Source organism: Pan troglodytes, chromosome 11 (genome assembly GCF_028858775.2).
Source record: "Pan troglodytes isolate AG18354 chromosome 11, NHGRI_mPanTro3-v2.0_pri, whole genome shotgun sequence".
NCBI lineage: Eukaryota > Metazoa > Chordata > Mammalia > Primates > Hominidae > Pan > Pan troglodytes.
The window spans coordinates 72,867,799-72,891,354 of record NC_072409.2 but is presented as its reverse complement, the minus strand read 5'-3'; the positions used below and the strand labels follow the sequence as shown (position 1 = coordinate 72,891,354).

Sequence of the window (23,556 nt, the reverse complement as noted above, 5' to 3'; positions counted from 1 at the left end):
GCGGGCATGGTGGCTTGTGCCTGTAGTCCCAGCTACTCGGGAGGCTGAGGCAGGAGAATGGCTTGAACCCGGGAGGTGGAGGCTGCAGTGAGCCGAGATCGCACCACTGCACTCCAGCCTGGTGACAGAGCAAGACTCCATCTCAAAAAAAAAAAAAAAAAAAAAAAAAAGTAAGACATGGCAAACTGCAGTGGCACCCAGCCTGCCCCTGCTGTCTCCACACCTGCTGAGACTCCCTGTCCCTGGCCACCTACACTTCACAGATCCCAGCTCCTCGTCCTACTCTGACTCGGCCCACACGCTGTTGGGCCCCTCATTTTGCCTGTCCCTCCACCTTTGCCCACACCAAGAATTGAGTAAAATTTGATATCCATAATTCCTAACTCTTCCCTGGCTCTTCCCACTGACCTTGCCCTCATTTTGGGGGTTCCACCTAATGAGAAGGGAGGCTGCTCTCATTCAGCTGCAGTTTCAGTGCCTCTGACCTCTGACCCATGCCCCACACGTCCTAGCCCCACATCTTTCTCCTTCCAGCCTCCCTTCAGAAGGGTGCCTCCTACACCCATATGTGTGCATTCCTCTCCTCCTCTTTCCTCCCCCACTCCTCTTCCAGCAACTTTACTATAGAAAACAAAAGACCCAAGTATGCAAGCAATATATACCATGTAAATGGGTAGTGAGATTAAGTATCAGCAAGATACCAAGCCTCCTAAATTAATCCATAAATTCAACACACTTCTAATAAAAAACCCAAATGCATTTTTTTGGTTAAATATGATCACCTAAACCTAAACTCACAGTGAAGAAGGGTCAAGAATAGTCTAGACAATTCTGAAGAACACGGAGGTAGAAAAACACTCTAATCAACGTTTATTATAAAGCTGCGGTATACATGAATGAGTCTCTGGTATATGGAGATACGAATAAATCCAATGAATAAAAATAGAAGCCAGAAATAGACCCTTTAGAAGGGAATCTGGCTTACCAAAGAAGGGAAATTTCCAAGCAGTAGGTAAATACTGGATTATTCAACTAATAATGCTGAGACAACTGACCATCACATGGAAAACAATCAAATTAGACCTTTAGGGTAGGAAACGATTCCCTAAGACTTCAAAAGCCCAAACTATAAAAGATTGGTAAATTTGGGCCGGGTGCGGCGGCTCACGCCTGTAATCCCAGCACTTTGGGAGGCCGAGGCGGGCGGATCACAAAGTCAGGAGATCGAGACCATCCTGGCTAACACGGTGAAACTCCGTCTTTACTAAAAATACAAAAAATTAGCCGGGCATGGCAGCGTGCGCCTGTAGTCCCAGCTACTCAGGAGGCTGAGGCAGGATAATGGCGTGAACCCGGGAGGCGAAGCTTGCAGTGAGCCAAGATTGCGCCACTGCACTCCAGACTGGGCGACAGAGCGAGACTCTGTCTCAAAAAAAAAAAGATTGGTAGGTTTGATTTCAGAATATATAAAACTTTTATAAGACTAAAGAGATCTACAGAAGTAAAGAATAGAAGCTCCTCTTTGATCAGATCAGAATCAGAACAATAATACTCAGGAAAATATCTTGTATCACATTTTAAAATAAACCAAATATTTTTATGGCAACAGGCATATATGGTAAAATTATAAATATAAGCAAAGAAAACACAATCACCAACTTCAAGACAGTGGTTATCTGTATGAGAGGCAAGAGTAAGTGACGGATGTGAAGGAATTTCTTAAGATGCATTTGTAATATTGTATTTGCCTGTAAAAGTAAGCTTGAATTAAAAATAGCAAAATGTTAACACCAATTAATTCTGGGTGGTAGGTATATAGGTGTCTGATATCTATATCTATATCTGTATCTGATAACTTTCTGTATTCTTAATGTATTTCTTAATTAATGAAAATACATACAATATAGCAAAGATAGCCAAGAGAACGAAAAGTAAAAAATAGATGAGACACTGGAAGCAAGGAGGAAAGAGGCATAAGTGAGCGGAAGCTCCATAATTCATATTGTGGGGATCAACAGGTGTTGTCTGTACAACAACAACTACCATTAACAAATGGTAGTTAAGCATACTACAGTATCTAGAATTATGAGGGTAACGTGTGACAGATTTAAAATCAGAAAATAACCAGATGGGTAAAAAGCAGGAGTCTGTTGCTTTTCATTTTAAGTGTTCAACCATTTGAATTATTAACACGTGTGCATTCTTGGAAAAAAGGGCAAACATTAATGCTTAAATTGGAGATTTTAAAAAATGCCTGTATCATCCCTAGAATAAATTTTTTAAAATCAGGAGCTAAAGCTGTTACTCCTGGGAACTTCAAAATGTTTTGTTTCAGATAAAAAAGGACTACTACATATAAAGCACTATAGACTGCAGGTTACTACAAGAAGCCAAATACAAGTACTTCAGGTAGCAAAATCAATTTACCCTGAAATGATGTTGTAGTTGAGCGCAGGATGGTCTTTTGGGACAGGAGGAACAAGAGGTTCTGGTTGCCACTCTTCAATCAGTTCTTCCTTTTCCTACAGGAGAAAAAGAATTAAAATACAGTGCAGTGCTAATATTATCAATTATTAGTATCTCTGCAACTTCAGTATTTCCTATTATTCTAATTCTACTAACTGTTCTCAAGTTCGCTGTCACTCTTATTCAAGCTTATGTCTTCACACTATTAGTAAGTCTTTGTTCACATGATACATAATGACCCACCAGACACATGCCTACCATATAGCTGTACCTAGCCCTTGACCACTAACAGGAGCTCTCTCGGATCTCCTGATAACATCTGGCCTAACCATAGGATTTCACTTTAATTCTACCACTCTTTTAACTTTAGGCCTACTAACCAACACACTGACTATATATCAATGATGACGTGATATTGTCCGAGAAAGTACATTCCAAGGCCACCACACAGCAATTGTCCAAAAAGGCCTCTGATACAGGATGCTCCTATTATCTCAGAAGTATTCTTCTTCACCGGTTTTTTTTGGGCATTCTATCACTCCAGTTTAGCACCAACCCCAGAATTAGGAGGACATTGACCCCCAACAGGTATTCTTCCCCTGAACCCTTTAGAAGTACCTCTCCTAAATACGTCTGTATTACTTGCATCAGGAGTTTCAATTACTTGAGCCCATCACAGCCTAACAGAAGGTAACCAAAAACAAACAATTCAAGCACTACTTACCACAATCCTCTTAGGAGTCTATTTCACCCTTCCACAAATCTCAGAATATTTTGAGGCCCCCTTTATTATCTCTGATGGAATCTACAGCTCAACATTCTTTATAGCCACAGGCTTTCATGGACTTCATGTTATTATTGGATCAACAATTCTCACCATCTGCCTTCTCTGCCAATTAAAATTTCATTTTAGGCCGGGCATGGTGGCTCATCCCTGTAATCCTAGCACTTTGGGAGGCCAAGGTGGGCAGATCACCTGAGGTCGGGAGTTCGAGACCAGCCCGTAGACCCTTACATTGACATGGCCGACTTCCCAAGACTACCTATCTTACTCCTCTGTCTTGCAAAATATATGCGATTCTCACTGAACATAGTAGGATTTACTCACTCTTCTCTAAGAATAGAATCCAACCTTTATGTTCTAAGTGTCAGGAAAACTAAAAAAGAAAAAGTTTCATCTTTGCAAACTCAGTAGTGCTCTCTTCCTACCAATCATGTACCCATGTCCTCACCTTTCTCTCCCTGTAGACACCTCCTCTCAGGAAGGCTAATACGAGCTGAAATATAAATGAATAAGCAAGACTTAATATGTGTGGCTACTTAGGACAGGCAAAGGACCAATGTACACAAGAGAGAGCCAGGATGCTTTCCAAAATAAGGAACGGCTTCAGATAGTAGAGCAGGTTGACTCAATTTTGTATCTTGTGTTCATTGCCCAGTGCTTGGCTGTTTCTGTCAGGGTTTGTCAGGAAAAAACAAAAACAAAAACATAAAAAATAACTGTAGGTATTCTGAACAACAATGAATTTAATACAGGGAATTAAAAGTTTACACAAGCTTCAGAAGGACTAGTGAGCTAAGGTCAGGGAGGCCCGGCCTCTGAGGAAGTCTAGAAGTACCAGCAATGCAGAAAAGCTGCCACAAAATTATCAGATGCTTGCAGTGCAAAACTGGATAAATCTCAGAAGCATACTGATGAAATCTGGTGTTCCTCTAATATCTTCCAAATATATCTAATCTAGCTAATGATATCCAATCTATCAATATATCTAATATATCAATAATATCTAATATATCTAATATATCAATAATATCTAATCTAATATATCCTCTAATATCTGATGTTCCTCTAATTTCTAATAAATGTACCTTCCCATAGCTGCTGCCATAGATTATGACTTCTCCTTTTCACCTGACTTTCAGAGCTCACAGAAATGCTTCTCAATGGGAGAATCTAAAGAGAATAAAGAGGGTGGATTTGCTACTCAGAGAAAAGAAACAGTATCTGGCATACTGGTAGAAAAGAGGGATGCAAAAATATTAGCTAAATTAGTGAATGAATAATTGAGGGATGGAGGAATGGATGATGGATATATTCTCATAGAATAGGGCACTACTCTTTAGGCATTGATATATTGGAGGTAAATATGCAAAGATTAGACTAGAAAACTGGTAAGGCCCTTTTGCACCCTCAGATCTGGGTTTCATGCATGAATTGATCATACTCTACCAGGAACCGAGCTCTTTTGGCTTAGTTCACAGAATTCAACCTGTAATTTTAGAATTTTAGTTATTTTGTTATGTATGGCAATAAGTTTTGAGGATTTTCTAGAACCCCTAAACCTTGTCATAGGGCTATCACATTATTCTCCCTACTAATAAAGAGAGAATGCCCACGTAATAAAGTAGGGTACATGTGTTTCTCCATTTATACTTTGTTCAGAGATTAATTCTAATTTATAAAGTTGTATAAGAAATGCTCATCTCACATTAGACACAATTTTACTCTTGTTAGATAAAATTATCTACCATGGTTAATAAACCTCAGTGGATACAGTATAATGGAAAGAATGGTGTCTCGGCTGCTGGCTATGGGTCTCAAATACCAGTGATTACAGTAATATCCTGAGTAATAATATATGCCTTTCTACAACTCTTAGATCCTCGGTTTCTTAATTTGAAACTTGAAGGCTTTGAAATGTGTAGTACCCATGCTGCTTCAAGATCTAAAGAGCTCTGGTTTTATAATTTGTCACCTGTATCAAAAATATGACTTAGTCATGAGTGACATTATGACCTCTCTTGAGTGTTGTTTGTATGACCTTCTAATTCTTTCCTCACTCATTCTACCATGCTGGAATTCTGAGATTGGATAATACCCTATGGTTGCTAAAGCTGCCTTAAGTCCCTGGATAATATTCTTGGTCCCTGAAGGTTTCTTGATAGGAAAATGTATTGCTTTGTCACTAAGGAGACCTTATTGAAAGATTGCAAATTCGTATCTGCACCCCTCCTCTCATCACTGGGCTTAGAGTGGCATTAGGTATTATCAGAATGGTATTAATATGACATTAGGCCAGAGGTTAGCAGTATATGAATATTGCTTTGACTCTGGGTTTTCTCCTGTCAATAAGTTCTCTAAGGGAAATATATGCACAAAAAGCTAAAGCAACATAGTAATTCATTATTTGGGGGACTTTAACCTCAGATAACAGTGAGTTAAACTATGTGGAAGTCTCCTTTTACTGAAGTTAAATAGGTCCAAGTAATGTTGAAACAAAGCACTCTTAGAGGATTGCTTCATGTATTTCACCTCTAATGTGTAAACCCTAATCTCAGATCTTACTACCATATCAAAAGGCTAATTAAAAATGCACCTGTCAGAGTCTAAGAATCTATAACCAGAGAAACAAAAGCAGAGAGAGAGGAAGTTTGCTCTTACTGCCTGGTATCAAGCTGGCCCTGATTGTAAACCAGGCAGCAGTCTTAGTCCTAGAAGGAGGAGACAGTATTTGAGGAAAGAGAGAAAAGGATGGTTGAGACTACTTCCCCCAGGGCAGGAAGAGCCCAGCCTTTGCATGCTGAACTTTTAATCACTTTGACAGTTCCAACCCTAGAAAAGTGTAGTTCAGAGATGGCTACATAATTTGCAGGTCTAGTGCAAAATAATTATGTAGGGACCCAGCCAGAGGCAGAAAAGTCAGGCCTACTGCTCTACAGACAGGTCACCCCAAGGGTACCTAGATCTCTCAGTACCTGGATCCCTGGGTGAACAGTGGCAGAGGACAGGAAGTAGGCAGCAGACAACCCATCCCAGGGAGACAGGGAGTGGGTGGGAGGTGAGACTGCACATGAGGCAAGGCTCTAAGACAATGTGTCATTGTCCCACCAGACTTTCCTTACACAACATAAATTCAAAGACAAAATTGTTTAGCATTTCAAGACAGCAATGGCAGAGGATTAAAACCCAAGCACAGGGGCCTCATAAGTGAGGGCTCTATGTGACTGCTGTGTCCCTGAAGCTGGCCCTGATGCAGCCATTAAACTTTTCTGGCTAGGAACTATTCCTTCCTTCTCAAGAGGTATAAAGTATCTCTCAAGGTATGGAGGAAAAAACGGTCTCAGAAGCCTAACCTCCCTGTAGGCCACAAATGGGTTGAACTGGATAACTCTGAGCAAGAAATTCCCACCAGCCTGGCACTCCAACCTGCTTCTCCCAGTATAAGGCTCTAGTCGCCCAATGCCTCCCTGCAAAGTTCTGCCTTGATTCTTGTTGGCAAGTTGCATCTACCCAGGGGAGGTTCTGCAGTGCAACAAAAGAAGCTTGGACTTTGGAGCTAGGATGGCCCGAATTCAAAAGTAACCCTGATTCAACTGTGTACAAACTATTTGAGCTCTTAGAGCTCCGGTTTCCTTATATGCCCAACGCAGATAACAATACTTTCCCTAGAGTTTGTATAATAAAGTGCCTGACACAGAGTCCAGTAGTATGGTTATCTCTGCTACTTTGGGTGCTAGCAACCTCCATCAGCAGGGATTTTGCCTACAGGCTTTCAGCATAATTTCATGCAACTGATGGCTCCTGTCAAGAGTCTGTTTCTATCCAAAATGACTCTCCAGAGCTTTTAGCAGCTGCATCATCAGTGGGGCCCAGCCATGTGCCACATGTCTCCTGCCTGTGGCTTCTTAAGTGCCCTGATGCCTCCTGCTTCCCTGGAGAGCTTTGGGCAGATGGAAGACTCAAGGTTATTTTTGCGTCAGCCCTCTGGTTCTTGCTAAGCCCTGGAAGGGCAGTGATAAGGTAGCATCGCTCTTCAAGGAACTGATGAGAAGGCCCCAGGGTGGCATTAAGAGAGAAAGCAGTGACTGTCCCATGGTGGTGCATCACATCTGTCTCTTTAGTCTCCTTGGGGCGGGCTGTGGGGAGGACTGGGTCTCCTGAGTCTCAGGGCTGAGGAGAATTTTCAGTCTCTGTAGGGCTTGTCTTCCAGAAGATAAACATCAAGTGTGCCTTTCTGACAGTGTCTGAACCCTGGATTTCAGGAGATGAGGATTTGGCAAAAGTCCCCAATCCTTCTTTGCATAAATCTGGAAAAGTCTCAGGAACACCTTTACAAGTAAACCTCCTAGCACAAGCTCTGTTATCCTGTTCTTTCCCAAGATAGATTTGCAAACTCAGGTTTAATAGTGCCCCTGGGTTAGATTCCTGAGTGTATGAATGTATTTTTTCTTTGCTTCTCGCATCCTTACAGTCAGATTTCAAACTTTGGGGAGTTCAGGGAACCACTCTAGTCAGGCAGCCTTCAGGGTGTGTGTCAGTCCATTCTCACACTGCTATGAAGAAATACCCGAGACTGGGTAATTTATAAAGAGAAGAGGTTTAATTGACTCACAGTTCTGCATGGCGGAGGAGGACTCAGGAAACTTACAATCGTGGTGGAAGGCACCTCTTCACAGGGTGGTAGGAGAGAGAACCAGTGCCAGCAGGAGAAATGCCAGATGCTTATAACCACCAGATCTCGTGAGCACACACTCACTGTCACAAGAACAGCATGGGGGAAACCTCCCCCATGATTCAATTACCTCCCACCAGGTCCCTCCCACGACACGTGGGAATTATGGGACCTACAATTCAAGATGAGATTTGGGTGGGGACACAGCCAAACAATATCAGGGTGTGTCCTTGCATTGGTAGGAGCTCAGTGAATCATGCTGATCTAGTTTACACAGGTCAAGGCTGTGAAATGCTCCCTATCTGAGGGGCAGCTTATAACTTTACGGTCACACTCTTTATGTTTAAAAAAGGGTTTTCCATAATAGATTTGTTATCGTGCATTTGGATCTAGGCCTTTTACATCAGAGATTCTCAAACTTTAAGACGCATAAGTTAAAATGTATATTTTGACTCAGTAATTTTAGGATGGGGCCTAAGATTCTGCTTTTCTAACAAGCTTCCATGGTGATACCAATGCTATTAGTCTGAGTACCACAATTTGAGTAGTGAGGATTTAGAAAATGTTCATTTTACGGAAGGAAAAATAGAGGCACTAAGAGGTGTCATGCACAAGGGAAAGGCCTTCCTTCTAACTCCTTGACTCTCACTGAGTTTGCTGAGCTGTAGAGACCTTTAGGTAAGAGTTTTGGCCTCTTTCTCTTCTCACTGTTTAACTCAGGCTCTGTTTTCTTTGGCTGTCCGAACGCTACTTTGGAGCTGGAGACACAGGGCCAAAATTCGACATTTTCATGACAGTCCCGCTAGAGCCCCACCAAGGTTCAGGGCGAGGTTAAATTTGCTCTGGCTGGGCTGCTGACAATCGCTTTGGGGTGCCCAAACTCCCAGACTTGAAGATGGAAATATAATATCTCCCTGAGGAAGTGCTTTTATTGAGTCCATGAATAAGAGAGCACATAGTTTGTTGTGTCTAATTTCAGCTCTGCTCCCTCCATGGGGCACGCCTGCAAGGCAGCAGGGCTTATGGCTGGGCAATATCAGAAATGTGGCAGGAATCAGAAAAAAATTAGAACTTTTGTAAAAGCAGACAGCTATTTAAAGCAGCATAAATGGCTAAACTGAGCCTGAGCTGCTTTTGATATTTCCTAGGATTTTTAAAATTATGAGATTACTTGTTTCAGAAAGAACCAGTTACCCTGTCTCCCTTTTCTTTCTCCCACTCCCATAAAAAACACGCTAGTTACAAAATAATAATTAGCACTGTCAAAAGACAAAATTACAACAAATTTAGTTTAAAGGTCTGATTGGCTTTTATTTGTGATTCTCGAATCAGGTAACACCTCATTTTATATAACAGAGTGAGTGTTCTGATGAGCTGAGCAGAGGAGGTTGGTCTTACAGGCAGAGAAGGGCTAAAGAAAGCAGAGAAAAATGCAAATCAAAACCAAAATGAGATACCATCTCACACCAGTTAGAATGGCAATCATTAAAAAGTCAGGAAACAACAGGTGCTGGAGAGGATGTGGAGAAATAGGAACACTTTTACACTGTTGGTGGGACTGTAAACTAGTTCAACCATTGTGGAAGTCAGTGTGGCGATTCCTCAGGGATCTAGAACTAGAAACACCATTTGACCCAGCCATCCCATTACTGGGTATATACCCAAAGGACTATAAATCATGCTGCTATAAAGACACATGCACATGTATGTTTATTGCGGCATTATTCACAATAGCAAAGACTTGGAACCAACCCAAATGTCCAACAATGATAGACTGGATTAAGAAAATATGGCACATATACACCATGGAATACTATGCAGCCATAAAAAATGATGAGTTCATGTCCTTTGTAGGAACATAGATGAAATTGGAAATCATCATTCTCAGTAAACTATCGGAAGAACAAAAAACCAAACACCACGTGTTCTCACTCATAGGTGGGAACTGAACAATGAGAACACATGGACACAGGAAGGGGAACATCACACTCTGGGGACTGTTGTGAGGTGGGGGGAGTGGGGAAGGATAGCATTAGGAGATATACCTAATGCTAAATGACTAGTTAATGGGTGCAGCACACCAGCATGGCACATGTATACATATGTAACTAACCTGCACATTATACACATGTACCCTAAAACTTAAAGTATAATAATGATAAAATTAAAAAAAGAAAATTAAAAAAATAAAAATAAAAAAAATAAAATAAAATAAAAAGAAAGCAGAAACAGTGGACAAATAGCAGATTGGTCATTTCACAGTAACTTTCCTTACAGCATTAACAGAGGGGACTTCCATATTACACTGACTCAGGCTGACTGGAATCCCATGGTTTATTTTATTTTATTTTATTTATTTTTTTTTGGAAAATTGGCCCATTTCAAGGTTCAGCTTGACTACATGGCACTTAGCACAAGTGGCTCCATTCTGGTTTGGTCTGGTGTGCTAGGGCCTAATACAGGAGCTTAGCACAAAACAACGGCCTCCCATAAACTTTGTTTAACAGCACATAAATATCATAAAGGTATATCATAAACTTTGTTTAACAGCACATAAAGATCATAAAGGTATATATCTGTTTGATTTTAAAGTTTTGTTCTAATGTTTATTGCACAAAAACTATATACATAGCCATATGCAAGAGATGTTACCTAACAAGACAATGTGATTGAAGGTATTTCCCCAGTATTATTTTAATAAAAGTCTGGAAGGTTATTCTTTCCATTGCTAAAGGAACTTTCCCTCCATCAGGAGCAACAATTATTGGCCACGTGTGCTTTATAGAGTCTATGGAGATTTTACCTCCAGGGAGCCCCAAGGAACCTTTTCAGAAAGTGCATCTGAAGCAGTTTGCAAATGTGCAGCGATTCAATACTAAATTAAAAATAGAGCCATTCCAAATATGCTATGTAAATAAACTTATATATAAGAAATGTTAACACATAATTACACCACCATTTAACTTAGAGCTTTTAATCCCAATCCATACTATAGCTCAAATTGAGTAAGCTGTAGCCAAAAGATAGAAGTTAGATTTTTGCACCAATGTCTAAAATGTATTCTCCTCATTACTGCACACAATGTGATGTTTGATTCTTATATTCCCAAGTGATTAAGATTATTTGCTTGCTCTCTCTTCTTGGCTCATTTACCAGATGATTCTCAGCAATATGACCACACACAAAAAAGGCTTCTATTCCTGCATGGAACAAATCTTTAAAAAAATAAATAAAAGGAGGGCGTACATTTTCACAGCACCCTAACAGGCACTTTGGGGTTCATATATCTTGCCTAGTGCAGACCCTCTGTTTGAGTGGTGGTCTTTTCACAACAATAATTTCTAATCAATGTACACTTTACTGGAACAGAAAAAAAAATTCACATTGCCTGGACAGCCACAAAAAGAATTATGTGATGTTTTTGCTACCTGTGAGTAAATAAATATGCTTTTGGCATTCCTAGATATCTGATCCATTACGTGAGCCAAAACAACCATTCGTCTTGTGTTTTTTTATAGTTTAAATAAATTCTAGAAACCTATTACAGCACTCAAGGGTGAGTGCTTCTGTGGTTTAAGCTGCAGGAAATATTATTGTGTAACCTGAAGTGCAGCAAATGAGATATCAGGAGACCGTGGTTCCTCACCTGCCCTACCACGAACAAATGGTGTGACCCTACACAAGTCCCCTGGCCTTTCTCAACCGATGCTTTCTCAACTGCAAAGAAAGAAATTTTATTCATTCACTTACTCATTCATTAAACATGTACCGAGCTCCCATTGCACTAAATACACTCATATTCTGGGGACAATTTAGTGAACAGAAAAAGGAAGGACTTTCTTTGACTTGGTCTAGAGTCTAGATTCTAGAACCTATAGTCTAGATCATCTATAAAACGTTCCCAGAGCTGAGATTCAGTGTTTCATTATTGCCAAAGCCTGTCAGGAGGGGAGAACTTGCACCAGGAATTAAGATGGCAAGAGCTCTGGGTTTTTGGTAGTTTTATTTTTGTTGCCTTTTTCTTGCTTTTGCAAACAATAGAGCATGCAAATTTCTACAAAAAGGTATGCAGCAGGAAACCAAAAGGCCGTGGAAGCCTTTTCTTTTTGTACCTCTGATTACCCATTTCCCACAAAAAATCCTGTCTAAATTCCTAACCCACCAACTCAGGGCTCAAAAGGTCCTTGAGACATTGCTATTCTTAAGCCATGATTCTTCTGAACTGGACAATGGATAAGAATTGCTGTTTAACGCTTACAAAAGGGGGTAACTATTTCACGATGAGACAAAAGAGATTTAAGAGAGTTTCCAATGTCACAAGAAGTTTTCTTTCATTCAGATTGCCCTATTTCTTCTCCATACCAGTCAGCATCACAAAATAAACTCGATTTTGCATTAAAAAAATGAAACAGCACATGGAAATAATTTTGGTACCTCAGACTTGTGCCAACAAGCTTTGGGAAGTAAGAGATCCCATTTCAATTCAATCCAGTAAGTATTTTTTACGTATCTATTATGACAGGCAGTACGCTCAGAGCTCAGATGCAGAAAAGAAATTGACCAAAGTCCCTACCCTTGTAAATTCTCTAACTGGTAGTGGTGGAAAGAAGTAGAAGTCAGAATATAATCTAACACTTGAAAGTAGAAAAACTGTAAATGGTGCTATGGTAAAAGAAGAAACAAGAATTTCCTGAGACACTCATAGAATGTATGATACTTAAACTTACTTTGGAAATGGAGGCCTGTGTCATGGCCCCAGGGGCTAAAGAGATGAGTTACATTTCATGGAATATCATGGGTCTGGACTTGACTGGCCATCCTTAGGCCAAAGCCCAGAGATAACCAGAAATCAGTGTGAGAGTCCAACGCTCCTTTGCCCATTGCTGCCATCTCACAGAAACCCCTTTGAACCCTACATCTGCACATAATCTTAGGAGGCCTAGGGAAGAAGGAGCAGAAATCTCAAAGACTGAATTTACCTCAAAGAGACTGAATAAAATGAAAAGATACTATTTCAACCAGAAGATAAACAGAAATATATTAGCTGTCAACTTACTCCAGGACCCGTGCTAACAGGAAGAGTCTATGAGGAAGATAGAATCAATTATGGAAAATAAAGACAATATTTGCTATACATCTGAATTACATATGCCACATTTTAAAATCTGTTAAATCTCCTGCCACATCTTAAAGGCATTAACATTCAACATGGCTAAAAGAAAAATCATAGAAATTTCCCAACCACAAACCTGGGCCTTTTCCATTATTTTCTATTACAATGAAAATAGCACCTCCATTCACCCAGATCTAAATCCAAAAACCTATGATTCACTTTTCCTTTCTTATTAAACCCATCACTAAGTGACATTAAGTTTATTTACTAAATATCTCTTGAATCTACCTTCTCTCTCTAGTACCACCTGATCTTTCTCTGGCATTTGTCTCCATCTTTTTTTTTCCATTTTACAGCTAGAGATAGCATTGAAAATGAAAATGTGATCAGATCACCACCCACCACCATACCCTTCACGGTCTGTTTCATGCCCCCTTCCTGCTGCTGCTTCCTACCACTCTCCTCCTTGCTCTGTGTACTCACATCTCCTCCAGTTCCAACAATGGGTTCTACTCCTCACATTACATTCAGAGTCTCACAGTGGAACTTCCTCTCTCTCCACTCTCCCTCTTGTCACCTTTTATCCTTCCTTGAGATCCCAGCTTCCTCAGAGAAACCTTCTTGATCTCCAGGCCAGGTCAGATCCCCTGCTGTATGTACGCATAATATTATGGACCTTCCTTTCACAGCACGGGTTACAATCATCTCCCACTAGGATGGGCAGGGACTACTGACAGACTCTTTCCTTAACCAAACTCTAGTGATGCTCCTCTAAACCCTCTTCCCAACTAGGCCTCAACTTTTATGTCTCCATATCTGTCTGCATTGTGCAATTTTAGCAAGAATCCTGCAAAGTCAGTTTTACCAGAATTCTCCACCCTCAGTATCTGATTACCCTCGATATTTGATCAGATTCATATTCCCCACCATCCTCCAGGTGATGTCTGATCATCCTGGCCTGTTCTCAGCAAGAATACTATTGGGTCATTTCAGCCAGATTATCCCTTTACCCCTGATGATTCTTCTTAGCAATTTCCATCCACTGACCCCCGACTCCAAATTCCCAGTTTTTTTTTTTTTTTTGGTGTATCTGCAATTGAGCCCAGTCTTTCGCCTCCACAAAACTCCATTACAATGGTTCCTATATCTATTTTGATAGTACTAAATAAAATCTTTAAAAAGTGTCATGAGTATTTTTTTCTTTAACATTGTATCTGACTTTATGATCTGGTACATGGGCAAGGATGCACAAATGCATCCCTGGACCATGGCAGGCACTCAAATATAAAATTAATGAATTAATCTACTCTCCTTTTGAGTAAGTGGACTTTTTCTGAAGTTATCTCTTTCACCTTTCTGGTATATGATTAATTTTGGAAAATCCTAGCTAGATTCCTCTTTTTTTATTCCTATCCAATTTACTTCTATTATTTCAATAGTTTTTCAGACACAGGTGGTTTTTGATTACATGTATCAGTTCTTTAGTGGTGATTTCTGAGATTTCAGTGGACCTGTCACCTGAGCAGTGTACACTGTACCCAATGTGTAGTTTTTTATCCCTCACCCCTCTCCCAGACCTCCCTCACTGAGTCCCCAAAGTCCATTACATCACTCATGCCTTTGCATCCTTACAGCTTAGTTCCCACTTATAAGTGAGAACATTAACAATATTTGGTTTTCCATTTCTGAGTTACTTCACTTGGAATAACGGCTTCAAGCTCCAGCCAAGTTTCTGCAAAAGACATTATTTTGTTCCTTTTTATGGCTAAGAAGTATTCTATGGTGTATATATACCACATTTTCTTTATCTGTATGCTGTATGATGGGCACTTAGGTTGGTTCCATATGTTTACAATTGCAAATTGTGTCTTTTTCATATAATGACTCTTTTTTCTTTGGGTAGATACCCAGTTGTGGGATTGCTGGATCGAATGGCAGTTCTACTTTTAGTTCTTTACAGAATCCCCATACTATTTTCCATAGTGGTTGTACTAATTTACATTCCCACCAGCAGTGTGCCAGCATTCCCGACATCCATGCCAACATCTACTGTTTTTTGACTTTTTAGTTATGGCCATTATTTGCAGGAGTAAGGTGGTATCTCATTGTGGTTTCAATTTGTAATTTCCTGATGATTAGTAGTGTTGGGCATTTTTTCACGTTTGTTGGCTGTTTGTAGATCATCTTTTCAGAAATGTCTAATCATGTCCTTTGCCCACTTTCTGATGGGATTGTACTTTTCTTGCTGATTTGTTTGAGTTCCTCGTAGATTCTGGATACTAGTCCTTTGTCAGATACATAGTTTGCAAATATTTTCACACACTCTGGGTTGTCTGTTTACTCTGCTGATTATTTCTTTTGCTGTGCAGAAGCTTTTTAGTTTAATTAGGTCTCATTTATTTATTTTTGTTACACTTGCTTTTGGGGTCTTAGTCATGCCAAAGCCAATGTCTAGAACAGTTTGTCTGATATTATCTTTTAGAATTTTTATGGTTTCAGATCTTAGATTTAAGTATTTAATCCATCTTGAGTTGATTTTTGCATAAAGTGAGAGATAAGGATCAAGTTTCATTCTACATATGTCTTGCCAGTTTTTTCAGCACTATTTATTGAATAGGTGGTCTTTTCCTCAATTTATGTTTTGTATGCTTTGTAGAAGATCAGTTGGCTGTAAGTATTTGACTCTATTTCAGATATTTCTATTTTGTTCCATTTGTCTACATGCCTATTTTTATACCAGTACCATGCTGTTTTAGTAACTATAGCCTTGTAGTATAATTTGAAGTCAGGTAATGTGATGTCTCTAGATTTGCTCTTTTTGCTTAGTATTGCTTTGGCTAGATGGGCTCTTTTTTGGTTCTATATAAATTTTAGAGGTTTTCTAGTTTTGTGAAGAATGATGATGGTATTTTGATGGGAATTGCATTGAATCTGTAGATTGCTTTGGATAGTATGGTCTCTTTCACAATATTGATTCCTCCCATCCATGAGTATGTGATGTGTTTCCTTTTGTTTGTGTCATCTATGATTTCTTTCAGCAGTGTTTTGTAGTTTTCCTTGTAGAGATCTTCCACCACCTTGGTTAAGTATATTCCTAGGTATTCCTAAATTTTTTTGGCAGCTGTTGTAAAAGGAATTGAGTTCTTGATTTGATTCTCTGCTTGGTCATTGGTGGTATATAGCAGTGATACTGATTTGTGTATATTGATTTTGTAACCTATACTTCTTAAGGTAAATAAGGAAACACAATAGAAAACAAAACAATACAAAGAATCAGAAATAGACTATTCTCTACTTTCATAAAGCCTAAATGATTACTTTTAAGAAGCTGGCTTTTCCTTTGTCAATAACTTGACCATAAAAGATACTGTAAGTTTAAAGGAAATTTACTGCTGGCTGCAAAATTATAAAGGAGGCTGATTGAGGCTGAAATTATAACAGAAGAGTTTCAAATCCAACTCCCTCACACTGAGGTAATATTTCCCTCCTTCTTGCAACTCAGATTTAATCGCTTTCTTTTAATGTTTTACTAATTTTCTCTTGTATTACCTAGCTTTTGTACTATATGCTGAAATAAGTATAATACTTATTCTAACCTTGGTGAGTGCAGTTCAGGCAATTGTTTCCAGTTCTAAACATGAAGTTTTAGGTTGGTGAGGAAGAACTGCATGGTTGGGCAACTCCAGTACTACCAACAATGGTAGCTAGCTGGGCACTGACATTTCTGTTTTGACAAAATTCTGATTTATATTTGTATAAATAAGTATATCCTCAATTTTTGTGTTTAAGTTGGTGTAGTCTTGCAAGTGTATAATTACTGGAGGCTTGAGTCCTGGTCCTACCCACAAATGACTTAATTTCAAGCAATGGAAGGCAATAACAGCACTATTCCAACTGCACACACCTCATTTACTTTCTTTCTTTTAAAAAAATGTGTTCTATGCTCCAGCTATAAATACCAAGATTGGAAAGTCTTGCACTTCTCATTGAGATTAGCTCTTCTAGCTACAATAGCAGTTAAGCAAAGGAACTTATCCCTGGCTGTAGTCTCTCCAACTACTTGAAGTCTTTGCGAATCTCCACCTGCAATGAACTGCTGCCACTACAGAATACATGTTCTGGGTGCTTTGGATTAAGACCATGCAGACAGAAGCAGAGGCAGTGGTTCCAGTCCAAACTTGCTCCAATGCCCCAAGGCCCCTGATGGAATGCTTACATGTAGAAATGTCTGTGCCCTCAATTCAGAGACAAGCAATCCCACGTACAAACCATGGAATTTTTTAGAACAGCAAACTTTCTTAAAATCAATTTCATCACTTCCAGTGCTAAGTGATGTGGGATATTCAGAGACCATTAGCAGTAACAGCTTGTAATGGCCATTGATATTCATTCTCTCCAAATGAGCTCATCTTCCTTAAGTTCCTTCAGATGATAAAGTAGAAATATCAAAGTATCTTGCTTTGCCCACCCAAAATTTTGTAATTATGACTAAGCTTAAGTCAGCTTGCTTTAACAAAGCCATGGCTAAAAGATGACATGCAAAGACTGAGAATCACTTACTTGGGCAGCCTCATAGAAGGAAGACTTCAAAGTTATGCTAATTCGAGGTATTACAGCCTCAAGATAAAAGCCTTCTAATGAGTGAATTTTATAGACATAGAGCATTTCAATGTCAAATCAGTCCTCACTCTTGCTGCACACTTGGGGATGCATATATTTGTTTCTACATCATCACCTCTTTTACACCTTTTTATATTAAAGAATTTCCCCAATCAATGCTCTCTTACCAGATAAAAAGTAACAAAATGAGAGAAAGGACTTAGTAAATATAGACGTAGTATTCCCTTTCAGAAAATATAAAAAGTCAGAGGCAAACAGCCCAAGGAAAGAAATTCATAATTAGTGAAAGTCATTCACTTTTTCCCTCATTCAAGCATTTATTGATATGCTATTATGTAAAAGGTATCAGAGTTCACAGTACGAGCTGCTTATTCCCCAAGATCCATCAAAGGTTCAAGTTATCAAGGTGAAGCAGATATGGATCCAGGCTGTTCTGGAAGAAACTGAGAAGAGGTACTTAGAAAGAACAGAAACCTAGGATGTGTGAGCTGGAGGGGTCAGGGCTGAGAAAGCGAAAGCCACCTCCACCCTCACCCGCACCTTGTGTAACCTGAGGAAAAGTTCACCAAATGTTAAGTATAAAAGGAAAAAAATGCCGTTCCAACCACAGCCTAGAAATATTGGAAGGACAGACAGAAAGGAAGCAATAACTAGAGAAATGTGGAGAAAGACTGACATTGTTAAAGGGAAACCTGTTTCCAGATGGTCTCGAGAAAATTTTAAATATCATAAGACCAAAAAAAATTTTTAAACTATGCTTTCAGATATGCATCTCAGACCACATGTTGAATTGGATTAAAATAGATACCTGTATCCTTTTTGAACAGTGGTTCTTTAAGCTTGTTCCAGGTCTACAGCACAGAATTGGAAATGGGAGATTCCAGGGACCTGGGCAAAGAGGCATTCCCTCTGGAATGTAGTGACAGGATCATTCTGAGTTTGATTCTCAACTCTTAACTTATTTGAGGAATTCTGACACTATACATTTCTGAGGGTGAAAAAAATAGCCCTGCTGAGAAGGTAGCATATGGGGAAAGAATTGTGATTATGCTTTTTTCAAATATGAAAGTGCTTCAGCTGCAACATTCTGGACTCTTGAAATTTTAGTTGATTCTTATAATGTCATGAAAAAGAAACTATACCAGATGAAGCAAGACAAGTTTTAGATGTGTTTGAGGACTTAAAGATCAAGGTAATCTCAAAAGGAATTTGGACTAATTCCAAAAATGCAAGAGAGAAGGAGGGAGGTGAATAGAAAAACATTTAAGGTTTACTTAGGATTCATATGTCTATAAAGCATGCTTTTACCTGTGTGTTTTTTGTCATCATGTTGGGAGATTATGAAATCTTAGCTATCTTTGACTGTTACTTTGAGGTTAGAAAGATATTTTCTACTGTTGTCACTCTGGGCAAGGGTTGACATGGAGAAGGAGGAACAGAGGCAGGAGTTTGATAGGAAGTGTGGGCAAAGTGTAAGAGAATGACCACAATAGTTCATGACCTGCTTTGGTTTTAATCTAGGTCTTAAGTTAATGCTCACCTCAAAAAGCAAAGACTTACTGAAGACAGTAAACATTTTACTGAAGAAGAAGTGCACGTGAGAGTCATTGGTTACCTATACTTTCCCACCTTTGGGAGTACATATATAGAGGGAATCATTTTGGGAATAGGACACAATCATTTATTCTCTCATATGATACCTACTCGTAAGGAGGTTGCCTTCTGGGATAAAGACAGCCAGGAAAGAGACAAATCTAATAGACGATGATGATAATGATCAGGGTAGAGTTGTGTATAACCTATCTTGGATCCTCTATGTCAGCTGGAGAAGGCAGGAAAGACTTCATTAAGCAGGTGTCATTTGAGTTGCATTTAGAAAGAAGAGTAGGTGTTTTCCAGTTGAGCAAGGTGATGAGTCATTCCAGGCAAAAGGTATAGCATAAGCAAATACCCAGAGGCCCACACACAGAGTATTCAGAGAATTGTAAATTCTTAAATACAGTAGAGTGGGGAGATTTGATGACAAGAGATGCAAGTGAACAGATGGATGAAGCCCAGATTATGAAAATGATGTTATAGAGTTTAGGTTTTATCCTATAGGTGATAGAAAGATATGGAAAACTTTTAGGAGGACAATGACATGTCCCAATTTTCAGCTTTGGAATACTTTTTAGCAATGACTTTGTCAAAGCTAATAGTTTTTCCTTCATATTGATTAGTCAGAATAAGATTTATCTTGTTTGAGCTGTTGAGCTTGGCTTCAACATGTCAAATGTTTCAAGTGTTTCTTAGAAGTTTCTGAATGCAACTGAATAATTTCCTGACCTCTAACCTTGTCCTCTGAAAAATTTCTAGCCTTTCTCTCCTTAGGTAAGTAAATGTAAATAGATACTGATCTCCAGAGGAACAGAAAATTAACCACTGGGAAAAAGCAAATGTATTTTTATATTCTTACCTGCTAGTAAAGAGGGACTACTCAGGGGATAATTTGTTTTTCTGATTGCTGTGTTAGAAGTGCTCAACAGAGTGCTTCACACTAGAGTGTCAACACATTAGCTATAGGAGATCTAGCTTAGGTCTTGTTTAATAAGGAGGAAGAAAAACTACTACATTTGTCAACAACTCATCTTTATAAAAATCACCACACTGGCAAGTCCCTGGAATTTGTTGTTGTTGCATGAAGTTGCCATACTGGATAAAGAGGAGGAGGTTAAATTAACAATGTCAGCTACTCTTCAATGAAATTTTCAGGTCAGGGAGACTCCCAGGACTATGACTAGTATTCCTGAAACTGGGGAAGTACTGCAGCATGGCCTTGTGTTTCTCAACCACTAGTTATGTTGTGGAACTATAGCCCCGCTCGTGACTTTTCAGAGTGGGAAGCAAAGTGATTTGAGGATTACAAAAGAAAGCCACTCTACTTCTGAGAGGAAGAAATCAAGTGTGACAGCCAGATATAAGTATTCTTAGAAATAGGCTCACATGATTTGTATAGAAGTTATGGAGAGCTGTTAGCAAAGTCTAGTGTTTTTCAATCTCTTTGGGTTAAATGTAAAAACTTTCTTCCCTCGAGGACGAGTAAAAGTCTTCCTACATTACATCGGAGTTAATTTGGGAATTGCGCATCTTCTTCCAGAGAGAGATAAGATTGTCATTGTCTTTACAATCTTAGTGGTTCTTGAGCTTTGGAGTTGAGTCTGAAAGTGGCAACATGAAAAAAAAAAATCATCAGTCTAGGGATCAGAAAACCAATTTCAGTTCTGGTTATGCCACACATAAGTGGTCTTATGGGGCCATTGGGTTTCAATTGAACTTAGGATTTTGATTTAAAAAATTGGGACATTACCACTCCTGTTAGATTGTTTCTTCTGGATGATGCTTTGTGAATCCAGGACAACGCAAAAGCATCAATCTAATATTTTAATACAGCTATATAAATATAAGCATCAGTACCAGTGATGGCCAAAGAGAGCACTGTTAAGACGGTATCTCTTTAGAAGAGGAAATAAGGTCATGAAATTAATATTATGATCATGGAGGGCCTGAGTGAATGGTAGAAGGGAGAAGAAATTGGAAGATTTAAATTCTCTTCTTAACAGCTGAGATTCTGGCAGAAGACAGTTATGAGGCTTTCTAACTTAATAAAAGTACAACTGTGATGTAGTAATAGAAGCTAATTTTATAGATTGGCCTTGAATTTTAATGATTCACCAAAGAAATTAAACATACTTCAGTTAAGAGGCTAATGTTTGAAGCTCCACATCAAATTGAGTACTGCATCCACTTTTCTGGTGATCAGTATCTGTCTGGCCCAGGTGACACCAATCATAGCTATTCCTTAATGTGTAGCACCAGAACATCAGCATAAGGACATTAGACTGGGTGAGAACCATGTAGGTAGTTTGGGAAGAAAAATCACACAATTTAGGACCCATTAAACTTAGTACATGCAAATCAAGGCATATTTTTTTCCTTGCCAACACAAGCTTGCTCTCCTGACATTTCTTCTAGGCGTGTAAATGCGCAATTATTTCTGACCTTATATCTTCCTCCTTGCTTCATCAAGCAAAGTTATCAAGACCCAGTATTTTTTGCTGCAGATCCTTTTTGCATTCTTCCCCCCAAAGAGAGAAGATGCAAAGGCCCCCAAGGACTCCGAATGCTATCAATAGTGATCAAGACTCGAGGGCCAGATGCGGTGGCTCACACCTGTAATCCCAACACTTTGGGAGGCCGAGACGGGTGGATAACCTGAGGTCAGGAGTTTGAGACCAGCCTGACCAATACAGTGAAACTCCGTCTCTACTAAAAATACCAAAATTAGCAGGATGTGGGGGCTTGCACCTGTAGTCCCAGCTACTCAGGAGGCTGAGACAGGAGATTCACTTGAACCTGGGAGGCGGAGGTTGCAGTGAGCTGAGATCACGCCACTGCACTCCAGCCCAGGTGACAGAGCAAGACACCGTCTCAAAAGAAAAAAAAGAAAGAAAGAAAGAAAGAAAGAAAAATAAAGACTTGAGGTCCAGATGCAGACAGCCCCTGGTGGACTGTATGGCATTCAGTAGACCAATGAAATAAGTTTAGAGACTACTTGCAAATTCTTATCTCCACTGAGAGCTCCTGATAGTCATCCTAGCAATCACGGCCTGGCAATGACTTTTTTAGCCTCCTTCCACACAAGAATATGTTCTTTTTATCTTACCTCCCTACTTGCCTCTTGACTTGAAGAGCTCAGACTCTCCATCAACAGAATAAATCCTTTCACTCCTGCTTGTTGAGCTTCTCCAAAAGCTGTGGCAGTTTTGCCAGCAAAAGTGGTTCTGTCTGTAACTCCACTCTTACTTCAAAGGGCTGGGAGAAGGTCAGCTAGATTGTTCTCCATTCTCACTTTATAGTGCTCATTCTCATTCTAGTTTCCTGGCTTTCTTCTCCTTTCCTTCCCTCAGCCCATCATCAAAACCATGCCTGGTTTCCTATGCAAACAATTTGGGTTGAGATAAAGGTAATACCAATGATAGAACTATGGTAAGTGTTTTCCCAGAATTTGAAGGGTTAAAAATCAAGATATGTGATTCCCAACTGCAAAAACCACTAAACCCAAATCTAAATACATGTAAAGTGTTTAACTGAATATTTCTTCCTCCAGGAGAAATCCCTAGTGCTTAAAGATGAGGGTCTCTTTCATCCCATAGTTTGCTTCTGTTTTCCTCCCAGCCAGGCACCAGCCCTTTCTATTTAGCTATTGCTTTTCTACCTAAGGACACAAGAAAAATAAAGAACGTGGTTATCATGCTTCTCATAAAAATACTAATGTCAAGCTTTGCACATTTTCCATTTTTTGACTAGTAGTATAATAACTTAAAAAATACTGTAGCAGGTCACTGAAATCGACAGTGGCCCCCCCTTGCCCCAGAATGGATTCTGATTGCCCTGCTAGCCTTCCTTTTACGAAATTCCCTTTTAAAAACTTTGATGTAGCACAGACAGAGCTTCTGTGACATGTAATATCGATTAAAAGCAAGAAAATTTCATCAACAGAGCATTAAACTTAAATATCTAAATGCCAAAGGGCTGGAAATTCAACCTAATTAAAATGGCTAAACACAGAGTCACAATTAAACAGTGAGAGAATTATGGAAAAGTAAATATTTACACACACATTGTACACTTATTAGGGTTTACAAAGAAATGCTTCTCATCTGCACAGCTTTCCTTTGTAATGATATTGTTATGAGGCAATAAATGTGGTTATAGTTAATAACAGATGTTAAATGGCATAATTCATCCAGAAATCTCACTAATTACTGCAGAAGCACCAGACGAATGCACAGCATCATGGGAGGTATTTCTTATCTGTTAGTTTGTAAACTGAAAAAAATGAAAGAAATACTTAAAATAAAGCTG

The 23,556-nt window shown here is 39.3% G+C and overlaps 1 long non-coding RNA gene across 2 annotated transcripts in view; it reads right to left on the bottom strand.

Annotated features, from left to right (window-relative positions):
• LOC107976691 (uncharacterized) overlaps positions 1-23,556 on the bottom strand; it is a 344,614-nt gene that overhangs the window by 69,074 nt on the left and 251,984 nt on the right. For both annotated transcript variants that reach the window (XR_001720817.3, XR_010148704.1), the window contains one exon: positions 2,428-2,522. This is a non-coding gene — a long non-coding RNA (uncharacterized LOC107976691). The remainder of the gene's footprint in view (positions 1-2,427; positions 2,523-23,556) is intronic.